Here is a 16,610-nt window from a genome sequence, read left to right as displayed (position 1 = left end):
TCAGTTTTTCTTACAATAGGGCATTGGTAGGAAAGGCTGCTGCGTCAGAGGTGAACAAATCCAGTCAGAAGGAGAGGCAGGACTCCTAGGATCAAAAACACAGCCAAGGGTAAGGATTGGATATGCACTGAAGGGTGTAAACTCACAAAGATTGGGTCACATACCATTTCAAGGCACTTTCATAACTGCCACCTTCTTCGGTGCTTCCAACCATCCTATAACACAGGTAGCCGGCATTAATCTCCTTGCTATGCATGAGGGACCACAGACTCCTAGAGACGGGGTGAGGGTGAGGTGGCTTGTTCAGGGTTGCGATTAGTGCCTCTAAGGCACATTATTTTCCCTCTACCCTGGATCATCGTCCCACCTCTGACTTGACTCCGTTCACCGTGGGAAACATAAGCAGGGGAAGGGAAAGAGGTCCGCTATTTCCTCAGCACAGTGCAAGGCGTATTGCATGTCAGGAAGGGGACACACCTTTAATTCCGGCCACTTCTCTGATGATGGGAGATGGTGGCACAAAAGGGGCTGACAGGGTGTCTCAGAGCTGATCCTGCCTGCTATGGGCTGAATCGTGTGCCCTCAAAATTCATATCTTAAAACTTTAACTCCCAGTACCTCAGAATATGACTGTACTTGAAGATTGGGCTTTTGAATACGTGATGATCAGGTTAAAACGAAGCTGTTAGGGTGGTCCCTACTCCAATCTGACTGGTGTCCTCATGAGAAGAGGAGATTAGGACGCATGGAAGGAAACCAGGGGTGTGTGACCACAGATGGACAACACGTGAAGAGGCAGCAAGACGGCGTCCAGGTGCAAGCCAAGGACAGAGGTTCCAGGGGAAACCAACCATGTGGGGACCTTGACCTTGGCCTTCCTAACTCTGGAGCTGTGAGAAAATAAACTTTTGTTCTTAAAGCCACCCAGTGGGGGACATTTTGTTATGGCAGCTCTTGTAAATGAATGCACTGCCCCGCACTATCCCTGCTGCCCATTCTGCACAGCCTGATCAGACGTGACATGTGGGATCACATGAGCTCAGCCATGCGCTGACACAAGAAGACTTCAAGGCCTAACACACGACTAGGGAGAGGGTCTCAGAGACTTAGCAATCTTACCATACTCAGAGGTAGCTGCCACCCTGGTCGTGTTGCCAGCACGCCCGACCATAATCACAAAGAATGCCTCTGATGTGCATTTGGTTCCACGTGCCTCTGTCATGACACCAGAGGCCTGCTGATGTCCTGCCAGAACATCAGAGGAAGTTCCCGCAAGGCCTTTCTTATGCCCCAGGCTCCATTTCATGCCAATACTAGGTTGCCATTCACAAAGGCCAATAGTTGTTCTTTTTTATGTCGACTTTGCTCCCCTACCGTGTTTTACCCCATGCCAGGAGGGTGTGACTCAGTTCTCCTCTGTCCTCAAGGATTGTGTTTCCTGAGATGAGAATCCTGCCAACTGAACGCTCTGTTCTCTAGTTAGGTAGATGCATGTGGCTCAACGCCATTTGTAGACTGACGAGTTCTTGGTGCGTGAGTCTGTTCTGAAGAGTACCGGGGAGAGGGAACTTCCCACTACCAAAACAACTCAGGATCTAGTCTCTGGATGTTTTAAAAATATTCCATTCCATTTCAATCAATGTTTTCATATGTCATGAGAAACTCGGTTGAGACATCATAATCCTGCAGACTCACCTGTTGACATGTGACATTTCCTCTCTCCTCTGAAAACTTATTGTGGACTTACTCAACTCTTCCCAGAAAATCAAGGCCCTGAAGGTAAGAAGCATACCTGCTCCCAGTAGCTACTGTAGGCGGGTAAGAGCAAGGACACAGGAGGATGCCCCGTCATTACTAATTCTATTATTATCCTGCTGATAGTCCCATGCTTGCCTATTGGTTATAAAATCTGTCTTGCAATAGATGAAGCAAACCGTTCAGATACCCAAATGAGAAAGGAGAAGTAGTGTGGTGTCTGGGTGCTGTCTCCGTCGATTATATTGGGTGTATTGTCAGAGAAGAGTCGCCTAATGTGAGAGAAACGGTGAACAAACACTGACCCTGGAAAAAACGGGTTTTTGTTTGTTTGTTTGTTTGTTTGTTTTTCTTTCCCACAGGAGATGGCTGAGTTTCTTTGATGTGAGTTCCGGAGGAGAGTACAGTTTCTCTGCTCTGATCTTGAAGTAATTCACCTCCTAAGCAAAGAAACTTCACCACCAGAGGTCTGAGAAACCAGTGTAGATAACTTCTTATCTCACTTAATTTGATCTTGAATAGAAAACAGAGAGTGTGTGATGAAAAAGCCTTTTTTTTTTTTTTTAAGATTTTATTTATTTATCTGAGAGAGAGAATGGGAGACAGAGAACATGAGAGGGGAAGGGTCAGAGGGAGAAGCAGACCCCCCGCTGAGCAGGGAGCCCGATGTGGGGCTCGATCCCGAGACTCCAGAATCATGACCTGAGCCGAAGGCAGTTGCTTAACCAACTGAGCCACCCGGGCGCCCGAAAAAGCCTTTTGATTCTTTTCTGTCCCACAGAACGGAGAGCATCCCACTCACTCGTTTACTGAAACAACACAACTATTACGGGAGACTTGTCGGCGAAGGGGAACCTTACTCGATCATTGCCTAAACTCACCCCTAAAATATCTGAGGTGTGGCTGGAAAGGCATTTGGTGAATTATGCACATGCTTACAGTGGGATCCCAGAGGTTGGTTCCAAATTCTTCCTGCCAACCGAAAAGAAAATGGAAACCTTGTTATTTCTAACCTTTAAAGTGTCTTTAGGATACATGCTACAAGGTGGTTAACCTTGCAAACATTATGCCAAGTGAAATATCCCAGACACAAAAGGACACATCCCTTAGGATTTGACAGATCTGCAATGTCTAAAGGAGGCAAAATCATAGAGGCTGAAAGGAGAGTAGAGGATACCAGGGACTAAGTGGGAAGAGTAGACGGGGACTCATTGTTCAATGTGTACAGAGTTTCTGTTCACAGTAGGAAAAGGTTTGGCAAGAGTGGTGACAGTTGCACAAGATTGTGAACCTAATTAATGCCACTGAACTGTACACTTAAAATGATTACAGTGACCGTTTCACACTCTATACACGTTTTTACCACAATACAAACATTTTAGGGCTTTTGATCAGGAGGCAGAAGTGTCTCTTGAGGGCCAGAGGCAGCCATCTCGAAGGGGTACCTAAGTCTGTCTCTGGATAATGATTGCACAGCCCAGGCAGAGTGTCCAGTATCCAGCAAGGGCTGCACGGGTATTAGCTGCTGCTTGAACCATCGTCTGTCCTGTTCCTTCTATGCACAGGTTGTGTCTCTGAGGTCCCACGGACAAACCTGTGCACCTGTCAGCCTTCTGCTTGCCCTTCCCCTGAACTTTTCTCTCTCTTCCCCCTCCATTCTGCTGGTTCTGATATGTTGTTGCACTCAAATGTAGAATTCTTAATGTCAGCGATTGTATTGTTCAGTTTTCCATTTTCCAGTGTAGCTATTTCATTGATTTAGAAATTCTAGTGTGCTGACGAAATCTCAAGTTTGTCATCCATATTCTTGAACATATTAATCACAATTATTTCACAGTCCATGTCTGATAGGTACGCTATTGGGGTATTCTGGGGGATGTTTTTTTCTTCCTCTTTCTCTTAATCTGGTTTTTGATATGTCTGGTGGTTTAATTAAGTGTCAGGCATTGTTTATGGAAAAGCTGAGTGGTTCTGGATGATGCTTCTCCCCTCCATAGAAGTTTCGCCTTCTCCCTGGCAGGCCTCCAGGGTAGGGGCCATGACATCAACCCAGCCAGGCGCTGAGCTGACTCACGGGTACTCGGGGCTTTATAAGGTTGGCGCCACCTCAGGTTTTCCCCCCTCCCAGATGGCAGCACTTCAGGGGTCCCCACTGACAGTCTGGGGTGTTTCCTGGGGGACCTCTTTCTGGTGAGTTCTGCACTCTTCTTTTTACTTCCCTACACCATGGGACTGCTGAGAAATCTGTTGAGACTTTTCACAGCTGCCTGCTCAGCTTCATCGTCTCATGTCCTGTGCAGCTTAGGTATGGAGAAATGCCTCCAGAGAGAAAACCACTCAAGGCAGGCCTCACGTCTGCTGCCTTTCTTCTTCCGAAGGCCTTGACTTCTCAGATATTGACTGCTTTGTAAGTTGGACTCCAAGTTTTGTTTCCCTAGCCGCATGAGTTTTCTGAGGAGCTGCTGTCTTCTCTCATTTGGTGGGTGCTTTGTCTACCGAATGATGCCCTGTCCCTCAGGGTAGTGTGGCCTTCAGCAATTCCCTGAGGGCAGAAAAGAAGCACAGGATGGCTGCATTCCCCTGCAGAGCTTCCCTACTCTCCAGTAGGAAGTGGAAGCTCAACTGTGGCATAAAGGAGAGATGGACACACAACAGAAGCACCAAGAGGGATTACCTGCAGCATTTCTAAGAGCTGGTCCTGGCCTGCGGGGCAGGTCCATCCACTCTGCAGCCCAAAATGAAGGAAACAGCAGGATCCACCTTCCCAAAGCAGCACCTATAGCTGATCCTCAGAGGCCTGACCCACCCCACGCACTTGTCAAGACTACCACAGTTGTGCCTCGCCACCAGCACAGGTGACCCCAGCGGGATTCATGTCTCCTAGGGGTCCCTTCAATGGCAGAAGGGGATCCAAGGCCAGCATTTCCCTCTACTCCAGCCAACACAAAGGTTCCAACTGGATATGGTGGCTCATGGTATTCTGCCCAGCAAAACAACACCCAGGCCAGGCACCTGCGGTCCCTCCACTCACTGGCAGAAAGCAACCAGGCCTGGTATTTGCACCAGAAGGTGAACTACTTTTGGGGTGCCTCCACCCAGTGGCGGAGAAATACCCAGGCCTGCAGCTCCTAGTCCTCCCACCACCAGCAGCAGCAGGTGTCATGGTAGATGGCTCCCTCCCCTGGGTATCCTGGCAGATAGAGAGTAGGAAGGCCAGTGGTAGGGGCGACTGAAAAACAGGCCAGGGGGAAATGCTCTACATCCTTTAGGTCCTGAATCCCACACCCCCACCTAATGACACCCCACGGCCCATGGAAGCATTTTCTGCTACCACGGGCATCTCTGGCAATCGCCCATCAGAAAATCAGGTGGACTCAGAACAATGTGGTTCAGGAATGCTTTGCAAAAGCACATGAAACTAAGTGACTATGGGACTACAGCCCCCCACAAAGTAGGCCAGAACAGACAGGCCAAACCTTAAAACAGGGCAACTTCCGATGAAAGGATCAAGAGTCTTTTCGTAGAATATGCAAACTATGCAGGCCAGGATAAAAAATCCTTCTTCATATGTAGAACCAGGGAAGCCAAAACTTAAATGAGAAAAGGCAATCCCCGACAGCAACAGAGATGAATCAGATGTTGGGACCAGTTTGCAAAGATTTTAAAGTAGCCAATATAAAATTTCTTGAAGGAGTAATTATGGATTCCTGTGAAATTAAAAAAAGATAGCCAACCTCTGCCAAGTTACAGAAATGACATAAAACGTGCCAAAAAAGAAATTAAATATTTAAAAATATAATAAACAAAATTAAAAACTTGCTGGCTGGGATCCATTGTAGAATGTAGGTGACAGAAGATGAAATCCGTGAACTTGAGGACAGATCAACAGAATATGCTGTTGTTCAGGAATGAATATGTTGTTAAGGAAAATGGTACAACAAGCAAACAAACATGGACAGAGAGTTTGGGAGCTGTGGGACGAAAGCCAAAGGGCTAACATTTGAATCATCTGAGTTCCAGAAAGAACAAACAGTCGAAGCAATACAGATCCAATTCAGATATGACACAGCAGCTGGAGTGATCAGACAGGGAAGATAAAACAACTATGATAAATATGCTAAGATTCCTAATGGGAAAAGTAGACAACATAATGGAGGTAGACAGATGGAAACTGTGAAAGAGAATAAAAAGGGAATGCCAGAATTCATGCTACTGCAATAGCTGTGAAAAACGTCTTTGATGGGGTCCTCAGGAGTTGTGACCTGTCCTAGGAAAGAATCAGTGACCTTGAAGAACGGCCAACAAGGACTTCCCAAAGTGAACCGCAAATAGAAAAAAGATGAAAAAATGCGGAGTAGAACATCCAAAAACTGTGAAACAATTTCAAAATACATGACATAGACGTAATTGGAATGCCAGAAGTGGAAGTAAGAGAAAAAAGAGCAGAAAAAATATTTGAAAAATGATGACTGAAATTTCCAAATTACTGATAGGCCCTGAATCAGATACCCAGAAAGCTCACAGGACAGCAAGCTACCTCATGGCCTATAAATTTGAATTAAAGAAAAGATAAAGAAGAAATCTTGAAGAAAGCCAGACCAAGACACACACACACTCACACACACACACACACACACACACTCACACACACACACACACACACACACACACACACACACACACCAAGAATACCAAGAACGAAACCTCCTTACCCATAGAGGGACAAGAGGAAACTTACAGTGAAGTCGTGTGAGTGACCATGCAAGCAAGAAGAGAGTTAGGGGACATTTTTAATGTGCCAAAAGAAAAATAATTCACCAACCTAGGATCCTTATGTATCTAAGAAAAACTATTTGGTAAAAAAGACAGAGTAAATAAAGGCTTTTTCTCTCGGACAAATAAAAACGAAGGGACTTGTCACCATTAGACCTACCTGCAAAAAATAGAAAAGATTTTATTCAGGAAGAAGAAAAATGATAAAGGTCGGAAATTTGGATTTACATAAAAAAGGAAGTGCATCAGGGAAGAAACACATAAAGGTAAATAAAGTTAATTTTTCTTGTTCTTAATAGATCAAAAGGTAACTTGTTTATTTATGTTTTTAAAGATTTTATTTATTTATTTGAGAGAGAGACAGAGATAGCGAGAGAGAGCCCATGAGCGGGGAGGAGAGGGAGAAGCAGACTCCCCACTGAGCTGGGACCCTGATGTGGGACTGGACCCCAGGACTCCGGGATCATGACCTGAGCCAAAGGCAGACGCTTAAGCACCTGAGCCACCCAGGCGCCCAAAAAGTAACTTGTTCAAATAATAAAATTTATCTTATTCTTGATAAATGCCAAATAAATGTTTAAATAAGGACAGTCATAATGTGGCCGGGGAGTATAGCATATGAGTAAGTGAAAAGAATGGCAGTCATGGAAAAATGGGCAGAAATATTGTAAGTTACCCGCTCAACTTGTCAACAGTGTCACTTGAAGGTGGACTTAAATTAGTTTGAAATGTATATGTAACCTCTAAGGAAAGATCTAAAATGTTTTTAAGCACCCATAATTGAGACACTAAGAGGTGAACAAAAAAAAAAAAACTGCCTTCATATAAAATGTTCAATTAAAACCTGCGAAGGCAGGAAAGTAAGCCTCTTGTAATGAATAGAGAACAGCTACGAACATGGTTGGTATCAATGCAAGTATTTCAATAACCACTTTAAATAGGAATGGTCTGTAAATAGCAATCAAGAGACAGTGAATTTTAGAACTTCAGCAGTATATATTGTCTGCAAGCATCTATTTTCAATACAGTGATTCTGATAGGCTTAAGTAAAGGGATGGAGAAAGACATACCATGTTAACAGTAAGCTAAAGAACCCTGGAGTATTGATATTAATTTCAAACTGTCAGGGGCATAAAACTCACAGAAATCGACAGAATTGTCACAGCCACGAGAAGCCTAAGAAGATACTAAGAGTACGAAATATGAGTTTGTATCCTGTGTGGGATCTTGGAACACAAAAACAACATTAGAGAAAGTCTGAATAAAGTATAGCCTTTGGTTAATGATGACATCTCAATATCAGTTCGTTAATGTTACAAATGTACCCCGTTAACATAAAATGATAATAATAGGGGAATCACTTGTGGGGTATATGGGAACCATCTTAACTCTCTTCATAGTAATTCTGTAAGCCTGAAACTGTTTCAAAATGTAAGGTTTACTTTCAAGAAGCACATTGCTACTATGTTGCAAGAGTTGCAGTTATCTTGAGGCCCTCTGGACAGATACTTTTAAAGACGTAAAATGTCAGTTTTTTAAAAAAAAGTATACTCAGGGGCGCCTGGGTGGCTCAGTCGTTAAGCGTCTGCCTTCAGCTCAGGTCATGATCCCAGGGTCCTGGGATCGAGCCCCACATCGGGCTCCATGCTCTGCGGGAAGCCTGCTTCTCCCTCTCTCACTCCCACTGCTGTGTTCCCTCTCTCACTGTGTCTGTGTCTGTCAAATAAATAAATAAAATCTTTAAAAAAAAAAAAAGTATACTCAACCCTACTCCTGCAACAAGGCTGTGGGCCAGCAGCGTCCGAACAGCTGAAGTGTGGATGATGAATTTAAAGAGCTCTGCGGCCATCACAACCCCCACGCCTGCGTGGAACCCTTTGGGGATGTGACAGAGAGGAGGCAGCTCCATGCCAAGCTCCAGTGGAAGGACTTCAGGTGTTCTTGGAGAACATGTACCCAGAATTGCACGGGCCTGACGACAAGCCCGCCTTCTTTGGGATGTTCTGGAACAGAAGACCAAAAGGTTACTGCTTTGACTCTTACCCTCCCAGTGAAAACCAAATCGTGGGACACCGGATCCTTCTGTACCTCTGTCATGGAATGGGTCAGAAGCAGTTTTTCGAGTACACGTCCCAGAATAAAGCATGCTGTCGCACCCACCAGCCACAGCCTGCGTAGCTGTGGACGCAGGAACAGATATTCTCATCCTGCATCTCTGCCAAGAAACCGCCACAGAGCATCAAAAGTTCATCTTGCAGGAGAATGGCTCTTTTCTTCATGTACAGTTGAATAAATGCATTCAGGCTGAGAGGAAGGCGTTCAGTGACAGTTTCGTATCACCCTTATGGGACTGCATGGATTGGGAACATCAGAAATGGCTCTTCAAAGAACACATGTAATAAAGTGTCACTGTACCAAGGCGCTCATCGAAGGAGCGGGAAGGCCCCTGGACTCTGTGCCCAACAGAGACTTAGCTGAGTACAGTGACAGACCAACCCAAAACCTGGCTGCTCCACTTTTATAAGGAAGTCTTTTTGCAATCTGTGAAAATGATGTTGGATTTGATAAGCTTTGTACTGATTTTGAAAACGTCAAAATTGCTCCCAAGTACCCTATTTTCAAAGGGAAATCATAAAATGTTAACTCTTGGTATTCAGAGAATTAAAACATTGAAGTATTTTTCTATCAAGACCAGAAAGGTATACTCAAAAACAATGCTTGAGAACTTGCCAAAATTGGAGCGGGGAAAAAAACCCTAACCCAACAACCATACAACTACAGATTCAAAAAAATGAGTGACCTCCAAATAGGAAAAACCCAACATAATCCTTGCCAACACGCAACGTATTTGAATTACGCAAACTCAAGAGAGAAAATGATCAAGAAATGAAGCACACCGACATGACACAGAAATTTTAGTGGACAGCCAATTCTGGGGGCTGGGCTAAGTAATCTGCTCTGGTTTGCTCTTGGGAGCTTTTGTTCCCTGCAAGCTTTCCGTACAGCTTTGGAGGACGAGAGTGAAAGTGGCAGCCTCCCATTCTCCGCCCCAGAGGAGCCGAGAATTCGGGGCCCCGCTCCTCAGTGAGCCCCCAGAGAAAAGCAGTCAATCACTCCCGTCTCCCCGGTCTCTGGCCACACTCCATGCTCACCTGGCCTGTGACCGAGCATTTCTATCTCTGGCTCACGACCCCGTGTGGAGTCTCCAAACCCAACAGATCCCTGCGGTGTGCTCCCGCACCGCTCCTCCCGGGGGAGGAAGGGGAGTCTCCCCGGATCTGCCGCTTGTTGGGTCCCTGCTGGAAGAGGGGTGGCCCTACTGTAACGTGGATCATGGTTTATGGCAACCCCGAGCTGAGAGCCCACTCCTTGGCTCCGTCTGTGCTGCCAGCTCCCCCGCTCCAATATCTGGGAGCTCTGCCACACTCAGGCACCCCCGGTCTTTCTGTGACCCCGAGGGTCCTGAGACCACACTGTCCCAGCGAGGGTTCCACCCCCTGCTTAGCCACTGGAGTGACATCCCTCAGGGGAACCGACTTCTAAAAGTTCTGATTTTGTGCTCTGCTGCTCTATCACTTGCTGGTAGCGGCTGATGGAGACTCCCTCCCCCTGCCGTCTATCCTCCCGAATATTGCCTCGGATTCACTTCTTTGCACTAACTACCTTCCAGGAAGTGGTGGCTTTTCTGTTCAGAGAGTTGTTGCTATTCTTTTCTTCGATCTCCTGGGGTTGAGTTCATAGGTGTTCAGAATGGTTTGATCCCTATCTAGCTGAATTCCTGAGACCAGATGAAATTTAGGTCTCCTGCTCCTCCACCATCTTGCTCCTCCCCCCGGGCAAGTTGTAATTTTTGAGGACTATTTCTTTCTCTTTTAAGTTGCCAAATTTATGACTATGAAGTTGTTTGTAATATTTCCTATTATGTTTTTAATTATGTAGGATCTATAATGAGATCCCCTATTTCATTCCTGGTATTGGTGATTTGTGTATTCTCTCATTTTATTTTTGCTCTTCTAGCAAAAGGTTTATCAATGTTATCGATCTTTTTTTTATAATTTTTTATTATGTTAGTTACCATACAGTAGTACCTCATTAGTTTTTGATGTAGTGTTCCATGATTCATTGTTTGCGTATAACACCCAGTGCTCCATGCAGTACGTGCCCTCCTTAATACCCATCACCAGGCTAATCCATACCCCTAGCCCCCTCCCCTCTAAAACCCTCAGTTTGTTTCTCAGAGTCCATAATCTCTCATGCTTCATCTCCCCCTCTGATTTCCCCCGTTCATTTTTCCCTTCCTTCTCCTAATGTCCTCCATGCTATTCCTTATGTTCCACAAATTAGTGAAACCATATGATAATTGTCTTTCTCAGTTTGACTTATTTCACTTAGCATAATCTCCTCCAGTCCCATCCATGTTGATGTAAAAGTTGGGTATTCATCTTTCTGATGGCTGAGTAATATTCCATTGTATATATGGACCACATCTTCTTTATCCATTTGTCTATTGAAGGGCATCTCAGCTCCTTCCACAGTTTGGCTATTGTGGACATTGCTGCTATGAACATTGGGGTGCATATGGCTCTTCTTTTCACTACAGTTACTGATCTTTTTTTAAAAAAAATCCCTTTATTAATACTTACATTGTTTATTTTTTCTGTTTTCAGTATAATCAAACTATGTCATTGAATTTGAAGTTTCTTATAAATAGCAGCATGCAGTTAGATTTTTTTGTTATTTTGTCACAGGTTCTTCAGGCTCTGGTTTGTTTGTTTTTACTCTATTTCTATGTCCACATTGGATAAATGCTATTGATATGTCCTCAGTTCATTGACTCAATGCTTTGTCTTCTCCATTCTACTATAGAGTCTACCTTAGGCAGAGTTTTCCTATTTCAGTTATATTATTATTTCTTACCGAGAATTTCTATTTTTCTTCACTTAAGAGAATTTTAAATTGCTTGTTGAAGCATTTTTATAATGGCTGCTTTAAAGTTTTTGTCTTCGATGTCTCAGGCCCTTGGGATGAAGAAGCTTCCTGAATGGAGCTACTTGTTGTCCAGGGAAGAAAAGCACTTCCCCTACTTGCTTATTATCAGCAGGTCTCCTGATAGATCCTCCTGGCCATTGCCACCAGGCCTCATTGGTGTTGGTGATGGTACTTCAATCCAAGGGAGAAATGAACCTATCTGAGCTTTCTGCTATTGATAGATTGGGCTTTGGGAATTGCCAGACCTGGGTTGCTTTATTCTGTTGAGTTGGAGGGAAGGTAATAAGATATCCTCTCCACCTTCCAAGGTCTTCTTATATATTTTTTATGTACCATGTGTAGAATTTTTAGTTGTACTTGGTGGGAATTTATCTTGTCCCAGAACCATAAACCAACAGGTGATTTTTAATAAGAATTTTAGTTTGCAAGTGGATCAATGATCTGTATCTTTCTGTCTACATGTTCTTTTCCTATCTACACTGGATAAAATCCTAATAATAAGGTTCCTTTGTGCACAGTAAGTCATAACTCTTATGAGTTATGATTCTTATGTCAATGACCCTAACATACTCATCACTCCTACCAAAAGGAATTAAATGTTCAAATTTTCTTAATGCACCACTTTCTGGACTCTATACTGAGAACCCACTCCCTCTTTTTTTTTAGATTTATTTATTTATTTGTCAGAGAGAGAGGGAGAGGGAGCACAAGCAGGAGGAGCAACAGGCAGAGAGGGAGGGAGACTCCCCGCCGAGTAGGGAGCCTGACGTGGGACTCAATCTCAGAACGGCGAGATGATGACCCTAGCAGAAGGCAGACAATCGACTGAGCCACTCAGGCGTCCCCCACTCCCTCTTTGTTTATTAATTTTTCTACAGTCTGTGCCCAATAAAGTTTTTTAGGTTTCAAGTTTCTTGGATTCTATCCTACTCTTTTAATATTTCACTCTTGTCATTTATACAGACCTATGTATTGGTAAATTACCTCAGGTACAAATTTGGAAATACGAGTGCAATATAGTGTACATGATAAACCATCTTATGCTATGTAAAAGCATCTAATATCTGAATAATACATGATAAAATTGTTAAAGTGAACTTAACATATGTTAGAGGCATTATAAAATGATTTTATAAGTTTAAAAAGAGATAGAACTAAATTATCTGAGTTCTTATGATCATTAATTTAAAGTATTATATAACATGTTAAAGACATAAAAATGTATACAGAGGGCTTGCCATTCTGTGCCATCTGCATCTGCAGCACTGGCTCCACCCGCACTGAGAAATGGACCAATTTTGACAAGATGTAGTGCTGCAGTGTGCCTGATGGGATATATTCAATCATGGTATCCAAACTTTCCAGAAAACCTTGCTCAGAAGCTTCCAAACCCTGTGGAACTGTACCTTCACTCAAATGACATAATTGTGATTCCAAAAGCCATTGGGTCCCTTGTAAAATTCCAATGTTTGGATCTTTGTGACAATGCCTTAGAGATTATTTGCCCAGAATTTGGTTATCTGAGAGCATTATGTCATCTTCAATTAGCTAATAACCAACTGCAATTCCTACCTCCAGTACCTCACTGTGGACCAATATCATCTATGGTGTTTGCTGTACCAACTCTGCTAGCTTCCCAGCCTCAGTGAGCTTTCCATGGCTGGAAACCATCTTGCATTTTTGCCACTTGGCAAGGACAACAAGAGCAAAAATAATCAAATGGGACTACATCAAACTAAAAAATTTTTGCACAGTGAAGAAGACCATCAACAAAACAAAAAAGCAACTTACTGAATGGGAAAAGATATTTGCAAATGATATAGCCAGTAAGGGGTTAACATCCAAAAATATAAAGAATTCATAAAACTCAATATCAAAAAAATAAACTGGTTAAAAAATGGACAGAGGACCTGAATAGACATTTTTCCAAAGAAAACATACAGATGGTCAACAGGCACATGAAGAGATGCTCAACATCACTAACCATCAGGGAAATACAAATCAAAGCCACAGTTTGATATTTCACCTCACACTTGTCAGAATGGCTATTATTAAAGAAACAAGCAATAACCAATGTTTGGGAGGATGTGGAGAAAAGGAAACCTTCATATACTGTAAATTGGTGCAGTCACTATGGAAAACAGTATGGTGGTTCTTCAAAAAATTTAAAATAGAACTACATTACGATCCAGCAATTCCACTTCTAGGTATTTATCCAAAGAAAATGAAAACCCTAATTTGAAAAGACATATGTACCCCTATATTCATTACAGCATTATTTACAATAGTTAAGGTATGAGAGCCACCTAAATGTCCACTGATAGATGAATGGATGAGAAAGATGTCGTATATACATACAATGGAATATTAGTCATAAAAAAGAATGAAATCTTCCTATTTGTGAAAACATGGATGGACCAAGAGGGTATTATGCTAAGTGAAATAAACCAGACAGACAAAGACAAATACTGTATGACTTAACTTATATGAGGACTCTAAAATACAAGACAAACTAGCAATCTAACAAATTTACCAACTATCTATGAGTTTTGATCATAGATAGAGAGAACATAGCTACAGAAAACAAACTAATGGATGCTAGAGTGGAGGAGGTGGAGGGATAGATGAAACAGATGAGGGGGATTAAGTGGTATGATTTTCCAGTTATTTTTTTTTAAGATTTTATTTATTTATTTGACAGAGAGAAAAAGAGATAGTGAGAGAGAGAGAGCACAAGCAGGGGGAGTAGCAGGCAGAGGGAGAGAGAAAAGCAGGTTCCCTGCTTGAGCAAGGAGCCTGACACAGGGCTCGATCCCAGGACCTTGGGATCATGACCTGAGCCAAAAGCAGACGCTTAACCGACTGAGCGACCCAGGTGCCCCCAGTTTTCCAGTTATAAAATAAATAACACACAGTGATGTAATGTACAGCATAGGGAATATAGTAAAAAAAGGTACAGATGTGAAATTTAGAAAAATAAGTAGTATGAGGACTAGATCTTTGAGCAGAATCCTGGTCAGCAAAGTTTTTGTTAATTTGGTTTTGGAATTCAGAGTTTTTAAAATAGTGACAAGAATGTGCAGTACTAGGAAAATCTGGAAGATGTTGTCAGTTGACTTCAAAGCAAAAATCTGGAGTTTCTATCAGTCATTGTTTTCAATAAAGTTCTTCAGTTTTGGGGAGGGAGAAAAAAATCAGGTGCAAGTCCAGCTAGGCAACAGCTCAAGATGAAATGCAGAATGAAGACATTGTGCTCTCCACACTGCTGCCATGGCATCGGAAGATAAACTGTTGTAATTCCTGAGTCTGTGTTGGGCAAACAGCATGAAGTCTCCTTCTCTAGGATCTTCTCTGAGGGAATTCTTGGTATTTCTTGAGATTATTGTTGTAAATCTGTAAGTCAGAACTACCTCACCAGGTTTTGATCTTTTAAAGGAAGCATAGAGATATTTTGCTCATCACGTGTCTCCTTGGCAGTGTCTCCTGACATCATACCTGGGTGCTTGGGCACAGTGCCTGTCCTTTGGCACCCACAGCATTTATGCAGCTTGCTAGGTAGTATCACCTCCTACATTATGTGGGAGTTCCCTGCTTATATGGAAGTGATGTGTTTTGGGAGGCTGTCTAACTAACATCATGGTGAACCAGGCTGACATCCTTTTAAATTCCAGCTCTGCTATTTAATAGCTGGGTGAACTTGGGCTTAGAAAAGCTTTTAATTTGTCTGTCTCAGAAACAAGGTAAAATTAATACCTACTTCATAGCATTATTTGAAAATTAAATAAGATCCATTTAAAATACTTCTATTGCTCATAAATACTACACAAGCATGCAGTCAATTTGAACTATTACTATTGTTTCACTAGACTGTTAGAAAGGGTTGGAACTGTGTGTGTCTTCACTTTTGTACCCCAAGCATCTAGCACAATGTCTAGTCCATTGCTCATAATAATTTCTTTGTTACCTGAACTATGCAACAGAAATAAATATGCTGATGCTTGAATATTTAAACCAACAGAAAAGGAAGTTTTCATTCAAATTCATTAAAATAAGTTTAATTTTTAAAAAATGTATACGGGAGTTGTACAATGTAGCCCATGCATCCACCATCCAACCTAATAAATTAAACTATGCTTATGCTAAAGTTTTGTGTTCTTTGGATCATTATTATGGTTCTGCAGATTTTTTTTTAGTAACTCAGTGTGAGACTTTATTATCTGAAAAGCAAACAAAACACACACCCAGAGCAGAAGCATGAGCCATGCAGCATACATGTGCAAGTTCCTTCTTAAAGCAATGCATTTTAATTACATTGTTTTTAAATTTTTTTGAGTATAGTTGACACACAACATTATATTAGTTTCAAGTGTACAACATAGTGATTTGAAAAGTTTATATATTATGCTATGCTCACCACAGTGCTATTACAATATCATTGACTATATTCCTTAGGCTGTGCCTCTTATTTCTATGACTTATTCATTCCATAACTGGAAATATTTATCTTCCACTCCCCTTCACCCATTTTGCCCATTCCCCTCACCCCCCCTCCACCCTGGCAACCATTACTTTGCTCTCTGTATTTATAGGTCTGATTCTGCTTTTTGTTTCTTTACCCATTTGTTCTTTTTAGATTCCTCATATGAGTGAAATCATATGGCATTTGTCTTTCCCAATCCAAGACAATGCATTTTTAAGAGTGAGTTTAAAGCAATGACACTTAACCATCATTTCCACTATCGTTTTCACTAAGAAATCAGCTCTGTCACCAAAGCCAAATTTGGCAGCTTTGCCACCTGAAGATTCAGCCTAAACTAGAATGCAGTGTTCCGGTTGCAACTAAATTGTGTTTAAAAGGAAGCCTACCAGTTTTATCCTTTTATTTCAGTGTATATTCTCAATCGACACTAGGAATTATCCCACATATTTTAGAAGAACAAAAAATGAAAATGCAGAAAATAAAAATAAAAGGTCATGTTTCTTTATATTTCTTTAATTAGCAGAACTCAACATTTTTTACACCTATTATTTTGTCTGGCAGTCTGACAAATTTAGTTTTCTTCCCTGAATCTCACTGTAACCAATAACAGCAT

The 16,610-nt window shown here is 42.3% G+C and overlaps 1 pseudogene; it reads left to right on the top strand.

The window, feature by feature from the left end:
* The first annotated feature begins 745 nt into the window (after positions 1-745).
* Positions 746-8,927, top strand: LOC118552576 (polypeptide N-acetylgalactosaminyltransferase 12 pseudogene; annotated as a pseudogene).
* The last annotated feature ends 7,683 nt before the right edge of the window (positions 8,928-16,610 follow it).

Source organism: Halichoerus grypus, chromosome X, assembly GCF_964656455.1.
Source record: "Halichoerus grypus chromosome X, mHalGry1.hap1.1, whole genome shotgun sequence".
In the NCBI taxonomy this organism is placed as follows: Eukaryota; Metazoa; Chordata; class Mammalia; order Carnivora; family Phocidae; genus Halichoerus; species Halichoerus grypus.
This window is presented reverse-complemented; position numbering and strand designations above follow the sequence as displayed.